General features: G+C 35.9%; 1 pseudogene; it reads right to left on the bottom strand.

Annotated features, from left to right (window-relative positions):
• Positions 1-5,509: 5,509 nt before the first annotated feature.
• On the bottom strand, positions 5,510-7,669 carry LOC754741 (annotated as a pseudogene).
• Positions 7,670-15,478: the final 7,809 nt, after the last annotated feature.

Raw genomic sequence — 15,478 nt, 5'->3', positions numbered from 1 at the left:
TTCACCAAACAATAACATGTTTATTATAAGCCATTTGATGTGATTTTTGGCTGAGCGTGCAAATGTATATTTGTCCGTTGTTATTTCATGCTCGAGTTGGTTGGTTCAACTTGGTTGTATAAATACGTTTGTTTTAACAAAATAAAAATTGCATCAGGTGATTTTTTTTCGGACATATATCTCATATTTGTTGTCATATTCAATCGCATACATTGTAAATATATGTAAATATGTTTCCATTGACAAAAAATGAAACTTATTTAGTGTCTTGATAGAATTGCTGCTGGAGTATGAAAATAACTTCAATATTAGGACCTATTTCAAATGCAGGACATGATACAACATAATAAATATCATGGTGAAATATCAGTGGAACTCAAGAGCGATACCAATTAATGTTTGCTTATCTTAAAGAAATAATGTTCGGATGCCGTAACGTTATTGTAATTTTCACACATCTGAAGGTTGAAGTCTATATTAACTGCCTTTTAGAAAGTCTGTGCGATCATGTTTTCGGGAAACGCGAACAAATTGAGAACATTTTATAGGAGAAATCAATTAAATGAAATAGGTTTGTAGTGAAAATGTAGTGACATAAGAATAATCATTATAAAATAATCAAGAATCGTTGTGCCTTAATGATTTGACCTGAGCCAGCAACTGATGCTTTATAAGTATTAGTAGTAGTGAAAGTAGCAGTAGAAAATGCCGCAGTAGTAATAGTAGAAGTAGTAGTAGTAGCAGCAGCAGCGGTAGGTGTAATGTTTAGTAAATTCATTAGGATTTTTAATTATATTCAATATCATTTCATAAATATTATGATTACTTCAGAATCTCAGATAAGGGTACATTTTTACTCCCCTACCCATACTCGCACCCCTATTCCCTTATAAATGAATGTGTTTAACCAATGAACTGATGAACCTCTATTGCTATGCACGACAATTTTTTTCAAAGAACCGGATATAGGAGGCCTATATCCAAGTAACGCTAATCATTGAGGATCTTCATGGATCTTGTCTCAAAATGTCGCTAATCTTAGAAAATTCTGGTTCGTGATATGTCCGATAAATTTCCCCTTATGTCCTGAATATATTTACATTATTATTTGCGAAAATTTCAAAACGGTTATTCTTACAATGTACATCCATATTTGTAGACCAATCGGTATTATTAATATGCTGAAAACTTATAAAAGGCATTGTATGTATATAATTTAGGCATGAAATTATTTTATGCTGGACGTTGAAAAATCAAAAGTTCAATCCTTCTTGTAGGATTTATTATTATTTTATTTCATTCATTGAACAATTAAATTCATGAAATTATGTAATCGGGATTAGTTGGAACGATGAGTCTTTCACAGTTTTGAATTGTAAAATCGTACATTACATTTGATATTCATTTTATCCATCTAAGGAACTAACACTTCAACAAGCTCTGCTTCTAGTTAGTTCCTCTTTCCTCGTGCTAATTCGATTATATTTGTCGTTTCATTGCATATTTTTTTTGTAATATACTTATTCATTGTATTATGTTTTGCATGAGAAATAAAACCATTTGAAAATATTTGAAAATTAATGTTGTATGATTTTCGAGGAAGGCACACATCAAAGTTGGTAATTATTTTGTAAATATCTTCGTTCGTATAGGACTATATACTTCAAGTTCTGTCTAAGGTTACAAGCAGGAGAGTACGCAAGGGGGGTCGAACCCCCCTCCCCCCTTAATTTTTTTTTTAATGAAAAAATTCGCTCTTACCCCCCCCCCCCCCTTACCCCACTTATTCAGCGGTTGGCTGAGTCTTTGCGAAATTTTCAGTGCGTTTTTCAAATTTTAACCCCCCCCCCCCCCCTCGAAAAAAATCCTGCGTACGCCCCTGGTTACAAGTATTGTGGGGAATAGGTGGATCTCAGATATGACATGTTTTTGAAAAAGTACAAGGAAGAGGTAGCCTAAATCAAGTTAAAGTCGATTTCAGTTGATGAATACCATACGTGTATGCTATGCTGTTCCTAATGATTTGTTATACATTAAAATGGGCTACATATTATATGTACATACTTATTTTTGTATCAGCGCTCTGATCACTTTCAGCGAAAAGAACCAATTATTATTATCATTATTGTAGTTTTTATTATTATTGTCATTATTAATATTATTATCATTATCATTATTATTAGTATTATTATAATTACTATTAGTAGTAGTAGTATTAGTATTATTATTATTATTTATTATGCCATGGTTATAAATATTTTTCTTTGAAAGTACAATGTCATGCCCATTATTGTATTAACTCAGAGTTGTTTACAATTCAAAGCAAATGAATGTTGGAAATGAGACATTGACAAAATAATGTATGTATGTATAATGTATAATATAAAAGCTAATTCCAGTACTCATTATGAAAAAACAATGTGGCTGTGTAAATTGTGTGTATGTTAATGGCAGTTATATATCAATTTAGAAAGGGCGAAAAGGCAAATTCTTTCATTTTTCTACCAATTATAATGGTTAAAAAATAGGAAGAAAATAGAAATAATAGAAGATTAAAAAGATGCGAAGGAGCGCTAATAGTGATCTTCTATCTGCACGTGTCGAAAACAAGTCCTTATAATATACACACATTATGTACATGTATTTACTTTAATTATCCATCTTACAATTTATATTTGCTACTTCTGTACATTTTAATAGCCAACCTTTGATTCTAAAATATGTGCTTTCAGGCCAAGACTATTACTGCCTTGAAACATTAAAGTTTGTCAAATGATCCTTCATTGATTTTTCAATCATTATTGTATTTCCGTTCTGTTAAACATGTTATGTTTATATTATTGCTTATAGTTTATCGCTACCTTAATAAAACTCTGCCACTTAAAACGTATTATTATATTCTTTTAACAGATTATCAAGTTAAATGTGATGGATGATATATGTTTTAAATCGTTTACGTTTAGTTTTGAGTTTGTTTTATTAGTACTATGTTCATGCTAGTGTTACCCTATACGCTGTCGTAAATTATGTGAACCATGTATGCCGAAAACCTCGTGTAAATTTACTGTAAAAAATAATTAGCGTCCGGTACGCTCCTAAGACGTTAATTTTAGTGTGTAAAGACACTATGTCCCTTTTGCAGCCAACATCAAATTATGTAGAACTTTGCAGGAATAATGAAGTTGTCATTTATGTCCTATCTGTGAAATGTAAACATTAGCAGTGTCCTAGTATTCAAATTATGCAAGGAAACCAGTTTACCTTCTAGACTTTACTGTCAGACACTATTGAGTGACTGACATTTTTTTCTTTGGTAATACATTGTAACATACATAAAATGAGATGTAACAGGTACATAAGCATTATTTTGTCTACATCAGTAACCCACCACTTGTCATGGCCAAAATTAAACTGATTGAATTGTTTGCAGCACAAAACGTACGACCATTCGGTAAAATGGTCTGAAAATCAAACTATTCGACAACTAATAATTGTTATTTTCCCACTAAAAGCCAATTTCAATCCCTTTCGTTTTGAGGGAAGTTCTAATTTAGTATTGTCTTTCAAATGCCGTTGGAATTTTACCTTTTCATTGTTTTGGCTTGCAAATGGGACATAGTACCTTTAACATAGAGTAATACGGTCAGAGAGTATAACATCGATAGCAAAAAGGCTTCAAAATACCAATATAAATAAATGGCGTGGGTTCAAGAGCTTCTTGTGGGGTTTTTTTTATCCTCGCAGTCATAAAAACCGAATTGTGATTTTGTACAATAACTGGGATCGAATATCAAACAAAACTTATGATGGGGAAGGTGCTACATTGCTCCATTCTTTGATAGGTGGTAGCAAGTGATAATGCTACCACCAGTTTTCCCGTGTTTTTAAAATAGTTAGCAGAAAGATTCCAATTGAGAACAAGGAGGAGTGGGGCGGGGTGGGGGCGGGGGGTTAAAGCAAAAGTGTCAACATATTGACAGGAATCATTAACGTTCAGTATAGATCTTTAATATCCATTTGGATTAATAATGCCCCCATTCCCTCTTCCCCTCCCGGTAAGACTGCTCTCTTTCAATAACAGTGATATGACTACTATAAAGGAATGTTGAAATATATTTTATACGGAGGGTTTACGGTTTCTTTCTGTAAATAACCAGAATTTGTCATTCGAACTTAAATTACAGATCATTTTTTCGTCATTATTTATCTTTTGCGTCATTTTTGCAGCAAATAAATGCAATTTTTCTTGATTAACATTTCTTAATCGTGTTAATGACTATAATTATTTCGGTTAGCAGATTGAATCCAAGCAGCAAACCTATACAGCAGCTTCAGTCACGAGAAATTGATCTTTTTCACGGTATGGTCCTTCATGATTTTAATCAATTACCATAATGATAAAACATAATTTCACGAAACTGCATTGAAATCATATGATTTATACTGGCAAATATTATAACGGATTTCATCGCCATGACGATCAACGGTCCTTACAATCACTGATTGGACATGGCATTCTCTCCCTCTCTCTCTCTCTCTCTCTCCCCCCTCCCCCTCACTCTCTGTCTATATTCATCTTTTTTTCTTTCTGTTTTCTCTCCCCCTCCTATAACGATCTCTCCTTTTCCATCATTCTGATACACTCTCTCTGTTCATGTCTCTCTCTCTCTCTCCCTCTCTCTCTTCACGTCTTGCTTATACCCTTCCTCTATAATTTTCTCTACATCTTTACTCGTTCTCTCTCCCCCAACCCCTTATCCTTCTGTTCTCCCGCCTCTCTTCTCCTTTACCCCCCCCCCCCCCCGTACCGATCTCTGCTACTCCATCATTTTGTTGATCTTTCTCTTTGAATCATTCTATCTGCCCCTTTCTCTCTTTCCCCCTCCCTCTTGCGCTTCACGTCATCCTTACTCTTCCGCTCTATCTTCCTCTCGTTCTGGCTTTATCTACATCTCTCCTATAATTATGTCTGCATGTGTTTTTTGCCCCTCCCCCTATCTCTCTCTCTCTCTCTCTGTCATTTAAAGGTAAAGACCAGTATTGGAAACGCCCCAATTTCAAAAAATGAAATGGACGCTCTTATTACCAATCATGTGAAAGAATATGTTTTGACTAATACATGATGATAACAGTTTTGCCGGGAAACCGCCTACTAATTGATATATTTGGTAAATTAGTTTATCTACATGGTCTGTGAGAGATAAACGCACGTATCGCGCACGTGTGCGTATAGTCCCATATACATCTTTCTGTGTACAGTGCTTGTAACTTTACGAAGACTGGGCCATATTTCTTATCATTTTGATGATTCCAGAACCTTGCAGTACACACCAATACTTATATGCTAGATGATCAACCTTTTCTGATCCATTCCACAACGTTTCTTTCACAATGCAATCACATGACCATAACTGGTCTTTACCTTTAAGTCAAGTTATTTTCACATTACACTTTTCCTAAATTGTCATAGATGATTGTGTATTCAATGAAACTCAGTTTTAGAAGTCGATTTTAGTTGCTACTGTCAACATCGTTTAATGAGAATACATTAATGAAATTCAATGAGTTGAATATGCCTAATATCATTGATCCATCGCAATGAGCAACACATAATCCTTGGAAACTTACACATTCAAATACAGGAAAGAGTTAGCATTGTTAGACGACATCAACTTGGTTTGACGACTAAGAAAAATTATTCAAGAGAAGAATAAACTGTTTTGTATATTTCTCCCAATGGGGAATGGTGTTCGCCCCCGCATCCACAAGCAATATTTTAGTCTTCAGATTTTCAAATTTAAAGTGAAATATTTTATTACAAGAATTATGTAATGGGTCTAGTTGAAGGAATCAAAGTGCTTGTGGGATTTCCAAATTAGGAACAGATTAATTGCACTTTTCAAAAAAGCCCCAAGTATATTGATGTCTAGGACAAGTTGCACACATAAAAAGTTAACATTCTTTTTGTCATTAATCATGAATAAATACAGCCGAAGCAGATCAATTAGATGTTGATGGTGGTTATTTTACCCGACTGCTCAGAAAGCACAAATGCTTGTAAGTAAGCAACCAGAGGGTTTTTTTCCTTGATGCTGTACAATGACTTTCATAAAAGTTACCCGTTTACATTTTGATCCAATGGAAAGTTATAACATTTGATTTATAGTCAGTCAATATATACATGTACATATATTATACTACATCCGCAGTTTCTGCTCCTATTTAATAAAAACTCATATTTTGTTTATAATTATATGGAAAAAATAGTTTTACGAATATATTATGAAATCTACTTGATCCTTCGAAGCTATTTTATCAATCATTTTCACTCCACAAAACGTCTCATAAACATATAGTCTGCAAATAAACAAAGGATAACTATTATCACAAGGCTCCTCAGTGTTCATAAGGAAAATAAATTTGAGTTTGTAAACTCTACTTATAATAGGAACACACGTACACACACACACATGACACTCCGATGAATAGATGGACTCGTTAATCCATTTTGACTCGATGATTACCGTTCATTTCGTTCGAATGACGATTCTTGACATCTTTCTTCGGCCCCATCGTGATATAAGCATTGTAAAAGAATTGCGCAAAAAGCACGAAATAGCTGAAATACATGACGAGCGACCAGGCGACATTTTGGTACGTCGTATCGCATTTCCTTCCCGCGTTCAATTGGAAAAGCGCGTAAACGTTGACGGCGCATCCGATCACCATTTGAAAGAGCTGCATGAGCGTGATGGTGATGTTCACTTGGCGGGGTATTTTGACGAAGCCGGATGCTCGTAAAGCGTAGTAGCTGTACATGACGGCGTGTACGGTGAAGTTGACGACGATGAAATAGCGAGCTGGAGCGATTTGATCACGATACGAGTACCAAGCGTAGAGGAGTACGGTGATGTGATGATACCAGTGCAGAAACATCAGCTTCTGTTTTCGAAGCACGATGAAAACGGTGTCGCCCAGCTCGGGGACCTTGCTTAGGATGAAGAGCCATGTCCAAAGCCCGATACGTCCGTCGAAGATAGTTGCATCGCATACCGAGCTATGCCAGCCGTCGTGGGACAGGTAGTCGACGAGCTCGCGAATGGTGATCATCGCACCGGCGATGCTGAAGACGGCCAGGCCGCCCGACCAGGCGGTGAGAGCCCTGCGGAGTTCAAACTTGGGCCGATTCTCCATCCATGCCCGCCCCACGAAGACCCCGACGAAGTAGATGGTCGAGAAGATAAAGGCAAGCCACCAGTTTTTAAGGAACCAGACGTGTTGCTTATCCGAATCAAAATTTTCTTCCAAATGTTTTATCCAAGGCAGAGCCATGTTAGTAGCTCAATTCACATTAACACTAGAGAAATTGAGTCTGAAATGATGAAGTAATGATGAAATCAAATAATCCTAAGGCTGAAGGTGAATAAAATTAAGTAGCACATTCATTCACTCCCGTTGAGATTGAATCAACTATCCACTAGCGCAGCATCGTTGCTAATGTTTCAACAAAACGTGTTTAACCAAATGTTTGCATCCTTTTGAGGAAAAAACAAACAGACCTGTAGGTTATTACAACGCTTCTCAGATTTGTATTTTTCCACCCTCGATCTGTCGTCTGCTAGAGCTAAAGCCGCAAATAGTCTGTTTGAATAGCGAACACACCTTGAGTACTCGATCTGTGCTCAACGTATCGTATCAGAGAAATTGCTATGACTCAGTAAATTACGGGTGTTTCTGAATTGTGAATCAAAATGGTAGACAAAAATAAACCTATTACTCAAAATTGTTCAGGTCTACGGCGAATTGTATCCATGAAGAACTACAAGATAAGCTTCGAATGTCCTAACTAGTGAAAATAAATTTAGCGTGCGATAAATATCAAGAGTACTTCGGTCAGCTATGATCTTACACACCCCCGTCATTTAATATAATGGGCGCGCCCAAATTTTGTTGACCTCGTGTAGACTCACGTTCGTTCAGAGCGTGATCGCCGCTGTCGAACAAATACGTATGTTTATTGATGTTATTGTTCGCTTTCAACTTCGACCTCTGGAATTATGCAAGAAGAATGATCGTGCGATATTCTGATTGCTCGTGCATTAACACAAAGGAACTATTGTTCGTTGAGCAAACTCTAAGCTTTTTAGCATGTAAGGAAAGTAGTAAAAAGTCATATTTCACTAGATAAGACAGAAATTGAAGTGTGCATTGGATTTAAGCATGAAGGCTGGTTTCAATCCAATAAGTATAAGGTACTCGACCAAAAGTTCGTGATGATCATTTGAGCAACGTGATTGGTCAGAATTGGGGGTGTGTCGAAGGCATGGCATGGGTGTGCGTTTCATGCAGCGCATACGATCGTTCGGCCTGTTCATCATGGATGAGCGAATACACCGGTTGAATTACATTTCAAATTTATTGATGTTTCTTTCCTGGGAACCTTGTGGCGGGTATTCCATTAACCTGCTAATAATGAATGAAAGATGTGTGCATTAAATTTTTTAACATTAGGAAATGGTCTATTTTCTACCAGAATGCATGTTCGCGTGGATAGACAATATTTGCCTAACAAACTATACCGTTTAAGTCAAGTTTAAACTTAGAAAATTTGTCATTTATTTCAAAAGTCTGCTATGAACGAAAGGTTATCATACATATTTTGAAAGAGTGTTATATCTCGAATCGTTTGGTAATATTTCTGTGTGGTATGTGTTCACGCTTGGATGAACAGGCATTGTTTGCGAGAGTGCAAAAATCAGCTTGCGCGAAAGTATCAGAGTGAGTGGATTGAATGTATCAAATAAAATGCATTGCATTTGCTCTTTGCAGAAACAAAGTCACACACACACGCGCACAAATGTTCTTTGATATTTGATATATAGATATGTGTGGCATGATTAATTTTGTTGGGGATGTTATTTGGATCTGCAAAGACCGAATTAATACCCGAATCCCAATTGTTATTTTCAAACATCACATGTATTACTTTGGCGCAAGTCGATGTTTGCACTCTGCCACTCTCCTAAACAATGGCTCCTGTTCATCCAAGCGTAAACAGATACCACAAACACATGATACCAATTGATTTGGGATAAAACACTCTTGCATAAGATGTATAATAATTTAATGTTCATAGATGATTTTAAAATAATTAGCAATTTTCTAGGTGTTAATTTTGTTTTGACTCACACTGTATAGGGTTTGCGGAGCGTCTTCTAAAGAGAGGGGGGGGGGGGGTGCACAACAAAATGGGCACTTTTGATTAAAAAGGTAAACTCCAAAGCGAAAATATACAATGTGTAGACATTGGGATATAGGCCTAAGTTGTGATTACATTATCAGGGATGATTTTAATAGTTGTTTCTCTCTTTACATGTGACAGTTGGGTGTGATGGTCTGAATACTCATTTCCGAGCGAGCCGGAAGCGATTAAGATTGTTGAGGTCGCAGAGCATACAAATTGCATCTTTTAAAGAGGAAAACTCCAATCCTGATAAGAATTTAAGCCCAATTGAATAATGAAATACTGAACCAACCTTTAATAAGTAACATAAGTATATCAACCATAAATACAAGCGTGCGTATAGCGAGCAGGATTTGGGGGTGATTTAAACAAAAATTGCTCTTAGTAGCTTCAAATTAGGGGCACATGTCATGGAGATAGGAAAAAAGGTCATGTGTAAGGGGGGTAGTGTGCACTAAAAATAAATTCTCGTTTCGCGCCGGCCGATATTTCGCTCAGTGGGGGGAGGGGGGGGGGGTTGACCCCCTCGAGCAAAGAAAAAGGTAAATATCTGATCACAATCTTTTTTAAAAACTTTGGGGGGCAGGGGGTACAAGGCCCGCTCGTCAAAATATTGCCCAATAGATGGTTTGGTTGACTCTCATGCCCAACCTTTTCAAAGTGTATCGATGTGTCACGAAAGTGGTGTTTTCATAATGATTATTGGCCTCCTTTAAATTTATATGTATATGGAAGACTTTTAGAAGTCAGCTGTTACAGTCCAACTAACATCTTCTAATCTGTCCTGACTAAAATGTGCAATGTTGTTTAATTTCTGAATTCTTTGTTGAAAAACTTGCTTGCTGGCAATAGTGTATACGTGTTTTATAAATGTTGAATGTCTAGTCCGGTTAATAATAGCACCTAATGATTTTATTATTTGACACATTATCCTATCGATAAGCGTAACGATTTGCTTTAGTATCATATAATAATAAAGGATTTTCCTGAAAATTGCATTACAACGTATATTCAACGTCATGGAAAATGTAGTATAATTATACAACAATGATCTAAGACCAATGATTTAAGTGAAAAAAACTTACGTTTGATATTGGAAGCTGTTGCCATTTGTATATACATGAACTTCAAATAATAAGTAGCCTTGAAAGTGTCGCAATATATCAAGTGTGAATGAGCTTGAAGTTCAATGGTGTAGGTTTGTTTGAGACTATATAGCCTTTACACTGTTTCATTTATAATGAGATATATCTCCAATCAAATCAAACTGAGTGATGTTATGGAACAACTTAACAATATCAATCTTCTATTCTCCTGAATAAACCTGGGAAACTTGAAAATTACATTACAATGTAAATTCATCGTTAGTGGAAATTTAATTCCAAATACAACAATGGGCAAATAATTGATTCCAGACCAATGATTTAAGTGAGAAGAACTTACATTTTATATTGAAGCTGTTGCTGTTTGTATAATACTTGAAATAATGAGTAGCCTTGAAAGTGTCGCATAAATAATCATGTGTGAGTGAGCTTGAAGTTTAATGGCTGCCTGCCGTAGCAACAAACAGAGTTGACAAAAGACTTAACTCCGTTTCGTTGACGATCAGCCATGCATCAAGTCTCTCGTCTTGCTATTTAACATCTTACCTGTACTAAATTTCCATTTTCCTTAATAAACCATTACACAGAATAATATTTCTAAATATGGTGCCTGGCTGGATGGGGATCGCATTCTGCTTAAAGGTAAAGACCGGTAGTGGTAAAACTTGCGGTTCAAGGGTTTTGGGTGCAGACTGCAGAATATCCATTCAATATTGTTTAAATATTGCCTTCAGAGGTTTAGATAGCAAATTCGCCGGAAAACAGAAACATGGCGATGCACAAAATGTTCAATGTTGAAGTGCATTCGCGATATGTATCCAGGCCGGATCGATATGATAATTTACCAAATATATCAATTGGTAGGCGGTTTCCCGGCGCGTCCCGGACAAATTTCTTATTTGTTTCAACCCACAGAATGTATGACTCAGGATTTTTCTTTTTTTTAAAGGACCTTTAACAATATACCATCAATAATAAATTTATAGCAGTGCCCCAAGGGAGAAGGCATTTGGGAGAAACAATTTTTTTTAATGATGATATTTCGTACGCGACAAACGTACGCCACTAAGCCAAAATCCACAGACCAAGTTGTCAATCTGAGATTCGCGTAGATTTAGTGATCTCATATTTCAAACATTCTTAAATCTCAAATTATTGGTCCAATTTATTTCAAACTTCACCATTTTGTTTCTCTTATTTTTCTGCCGTCATACAAATAATCTTATAACACAAGTTGGGGTGACCTTTACATGGACACTAATCCTTCTTAATGGACTACTGTAACACAGCGATTATCAGGAGTTTTTTGTTTCAGAACAGATTATAGATCGTTTATTAGGTGAATTATCCAATGTCAAGTTATATAATCTGACAATGCCATTACAACTATCAGTGGAGGTTACTTTTAAAAATAGTAATTAGTTATAGTCGTACGTTTCTGAGCAACAACCAAACCATTATCAGTATGTTTGTGAAATAAATCTTCACCCTCATGACTTTTGCAGCCCCAAAAGGGTTTTAATTATCAAGGGCGATTCCGTGCAACGTGTTCAGTACAATGTCAATGCATGTCTTTTTCCCCATTTTTTACACATTCTACATCCTATCATGAACAATCTGAATTATGGTGTTTTGGGCAGCATTATCATTAAAATCATTTTATCAAGAGTTGTTTTTCGATTCAATATTATTCATTGACTATATTATGGTTGTCATTATGTCGTACGGGACACGTTGTTGGATTCGCCCTCATAATGATTCCATCGACGAAAAATGTTAATAAATACCCCGATAAATACACCTGAAGGCTAAAGTCCCATTTAGATATGACGAAGCAAAACCTCAGCGGTTTTTCCCCTATGATGACGTAAAGTGTAACATTTCTGTGAGGATGACAATGACAGTTACATTTATACTCATGTCACCCATAATCAGGATATTTGAGAAAACAATTATATATGTACAAATAATATATATTATTTAACCAAGTAGATACATTACGTAGCATTTGACGTTTATCATTTGTGAACATGACTTGTGCACATAAAAAGGACAATTCCAAGGTTTTGTTGCGCGCAGTTGCCATTCACTTGACACGTAAAAAGACCGCGGCGGTTGACCGCGCCATTCTTTATTTGCGGCAGTTTACCGCACCATTCTTTATTTTTTCCGGCGGTTGACCGCGCCATTTCTGAACAAGCGTTGAGGGTGAAAGAGAAGGGAAATTATCCACGTGACACTGTACATGTTATCCCGATCGTAAACAAATTCCAGCTTGTATTTTAAAGAAAATTTCTCATTGAATCAATATAACTAGTTGAAATCATGAAGATACTCAAACAAAAACATATACTCCCAGTGCATGTTAAAATGTTAACAAATTTACACAATTATGATAATCACATTTCGATTTAATTAAAAAAATGATGTATTATGAAAAACGTAGGCGTAGCTGACTGGAGGAGGCTTGGGGCAACAGCCTCAGAACTGAAAAATACGTATTTTATTATCTAGTTCTGTGGCTACAGCCCCTCCCAAACAAATATTAAAACAAACAATTAATCGGGCGCCTCTTCAACTTATATCATTCGGGCAATAAGACAACGGGGCGATTTTATTTGATCTTTATATTATTATCTCGGGCGCTATATTTCGAGGGAAAAGTTTCCATAACACTATTAAAAAGAAAATGTCTCGCTCGCTTGCAAAGTTTAACAATGCATTTTCTTAAATGGACTTTCAGAAACAAAAATGTATTTAAATCTGAGTTAGACTGGGCTTGCGGTCTAAGTCTGGTTTACCGTAGCTTAGACTAGAGTTTGTTGAGTTAAACCGGAGTCCAGAATTCAGACCGGGGAGTTGATCTTCGGGCAAGAGATGTAGGCTAACCCATTTGCTATGTAAACTGAGCACGTACACCCATGCCGAATGAAGATGAATGACGTGTATATCCATGGAACCGGCGCATGTGTAAATATTATGCCCAAAATACACATAGATGTCAAAGATCTGCCAATGGTCAATCTCTATCAGACCAGAGGGAAGGATGCCATGACATTGTAGAATAGGATGATATTAGAAGAATGACCACCCTGCAAGGTCACTGACAGGTGGTTATCTCATCAAATCAGCTCTTTGATTAACATAAGAAAAGGAGGATTATGGGGGATCGATGGTCACCGATTAGGCATTGTTTGCTATAAGTAGTGCAGTGGGGCTTTAATGCTTTTCTTTTCTTTTTTTAGATTAGGTGAACTAAGTATCATCTGACCCTAGGGGCGGATCCAGGATTTTGTAAAAAAAAAAAAAAAAAAAGGGCTATACATGAAAAATTTCTGAAAAAAGACTTTTCGGTGCTCTTTTTCTCCGCAATTCTTTGATAATAATGATTTAAAAATGGTTAATATTGTGGTTATTCGGGGGGGGGGACCCCGAGGAAGAACAGATCAACTTTGTCAGTGGATCTAAAAAGTGTTAATATTGTGGTTATTTTGTGGGATCCCAAGAAAGAACACATCAAATTTGTCAGTGGATCTAAAGCGGGTGTTCCCTTTGAAGAATTCTTTTAATTTTTTTTTTTTACTAGAATGGTCTATGTGAAATATTTTAATGTTTCATTATATGTGTTAGGTTTGAACTTAGATATTTATCATTGCAAATACTCCCAAACTAACCAAACGAAGTGGTATCTTTCGGAGTTCGAATTTGAGCTATTTGAGTTTCAAAAGGAGCGAAGCCCGGTTGTGCCCTCTCCCAAATCCGCCAGGGCCCTACCGTACAATGGTTATCCATATAGGAACAACACTTATAAACCCTGCCAAAAAGGGTTATTATATGAAGCCGTTACCCATCAGTACGTGTTGAATAGCCTATGTCATGTTCATTTTGGTTTTAAATTATTTCGAGTTGATTCATGCGAAATTGATCGAAACAACAGTGAAAGAAAATAATCAAAATCCTTCCTTACTTAGATGTACTAATAAGATTAAAGAAGAATCGGGATTGACAAACCTGGTTTGTAAATAACAAAAGGAGGTTTGGCGGAACAAAAGGAGGTTTGAGCTCAAACCTTGGTCTGAGCTCAAACCTTGCTTTGTGAATTCGGGCCAAAGAGTTTAACATTTCGTTATTTCAGTATTCAGACGTGACCTGTTTATCAGAAGAAATCGCCCCTATCCTCGAAAGTTAAATTGTGCCTCGTACACATCAATTGCTTCGTTGTTTAAACTGATGCAATGTAACTAGGCTTTCACAGAATCTTGTTTTAATCGACAAAATAACCTTTAATTATTTGTAAAAGCCTACTAACTTCTTGTCTCATTATTTATGCAAATTTCAAAGTAAAATACCCAATTTTCAGGGTTTCAGAACTTACATTGGCTATAATAAAGATCTTGAATATCGTATTGCAAAAAAGAAAAACAAACTGCCCTTGCACTTAAAAAAATGGAAGTTTGTCTTATAATCCTGTTTTATAATGTTGTAAATGTTGTAAATTTACTATTCGTGAGGTTTTGATCTGCGTTTTACTGCTTTTTTGTAATGTTTTTATAATAACTTGTAAATACTGTGATTATTTTTTGATTGTTCAATAAAACACACAAAGAAAAAAAAGAAAAAAAAAACTTCTTGTCTCATGATATCTAAGTTCTCTCTGCTCACTTGTCCACTGCGCCATTTCACGCGCATAAGGGGCAAAAGGTGTTCATTACGAATAGCGATCGAAAACTCAAAGGTTACTTAACCCAAATGCAAGAAAAAAAACATTCATGATGATAAATATCAAAGAAATTGACAATAGACTTTCATAAAAATAGATAACATCGCTAATAAACGTTATACATAATGTATCACTCAATAAGAAGGTTACGAATGAAGGCAAGATTGTCATCATCCTAACCAAGAGAAGATCATACATTTTGCTTGTGATAAACATTTCTTTGAGTTTGGGTTAATGTTAACACTTTTTTCTTTCAACTGCCTAATAGTAAATGTCAATAAAGGAGCGATTGTTTTGGAATGAGATAGCAAACACAGAATGACCTTTGACCGACATTCATGCTTCAGTCCAAACTTGATGGTACACGAGGATTTTGACAATACTTGGCAGCACAACTATGAAATTGGTATT

The sequence above is a fragment of the Strongylocentrotus purpuratus genome, unplaced genomic scaffold (assembly GCF_000002235.5).
Source record: "Strongylocentrotus purpuratus isolate Spur 01 unplaced genomic scaffold, Spur_5.0 spur5_contig_845, whole genome shotgun sequence".
NCBI lineage: Eukaryota > Metazoa > Echinodermata > Echinoidea > Camarodonta > Strongylocentrotidae > Strongylocentrotus > Strongylocentrotus purpuratus.
Note: the sequence above shows the minus strand (reverse complement) of the source record. Positions and strands in the feature narration are given on the sequence as shown.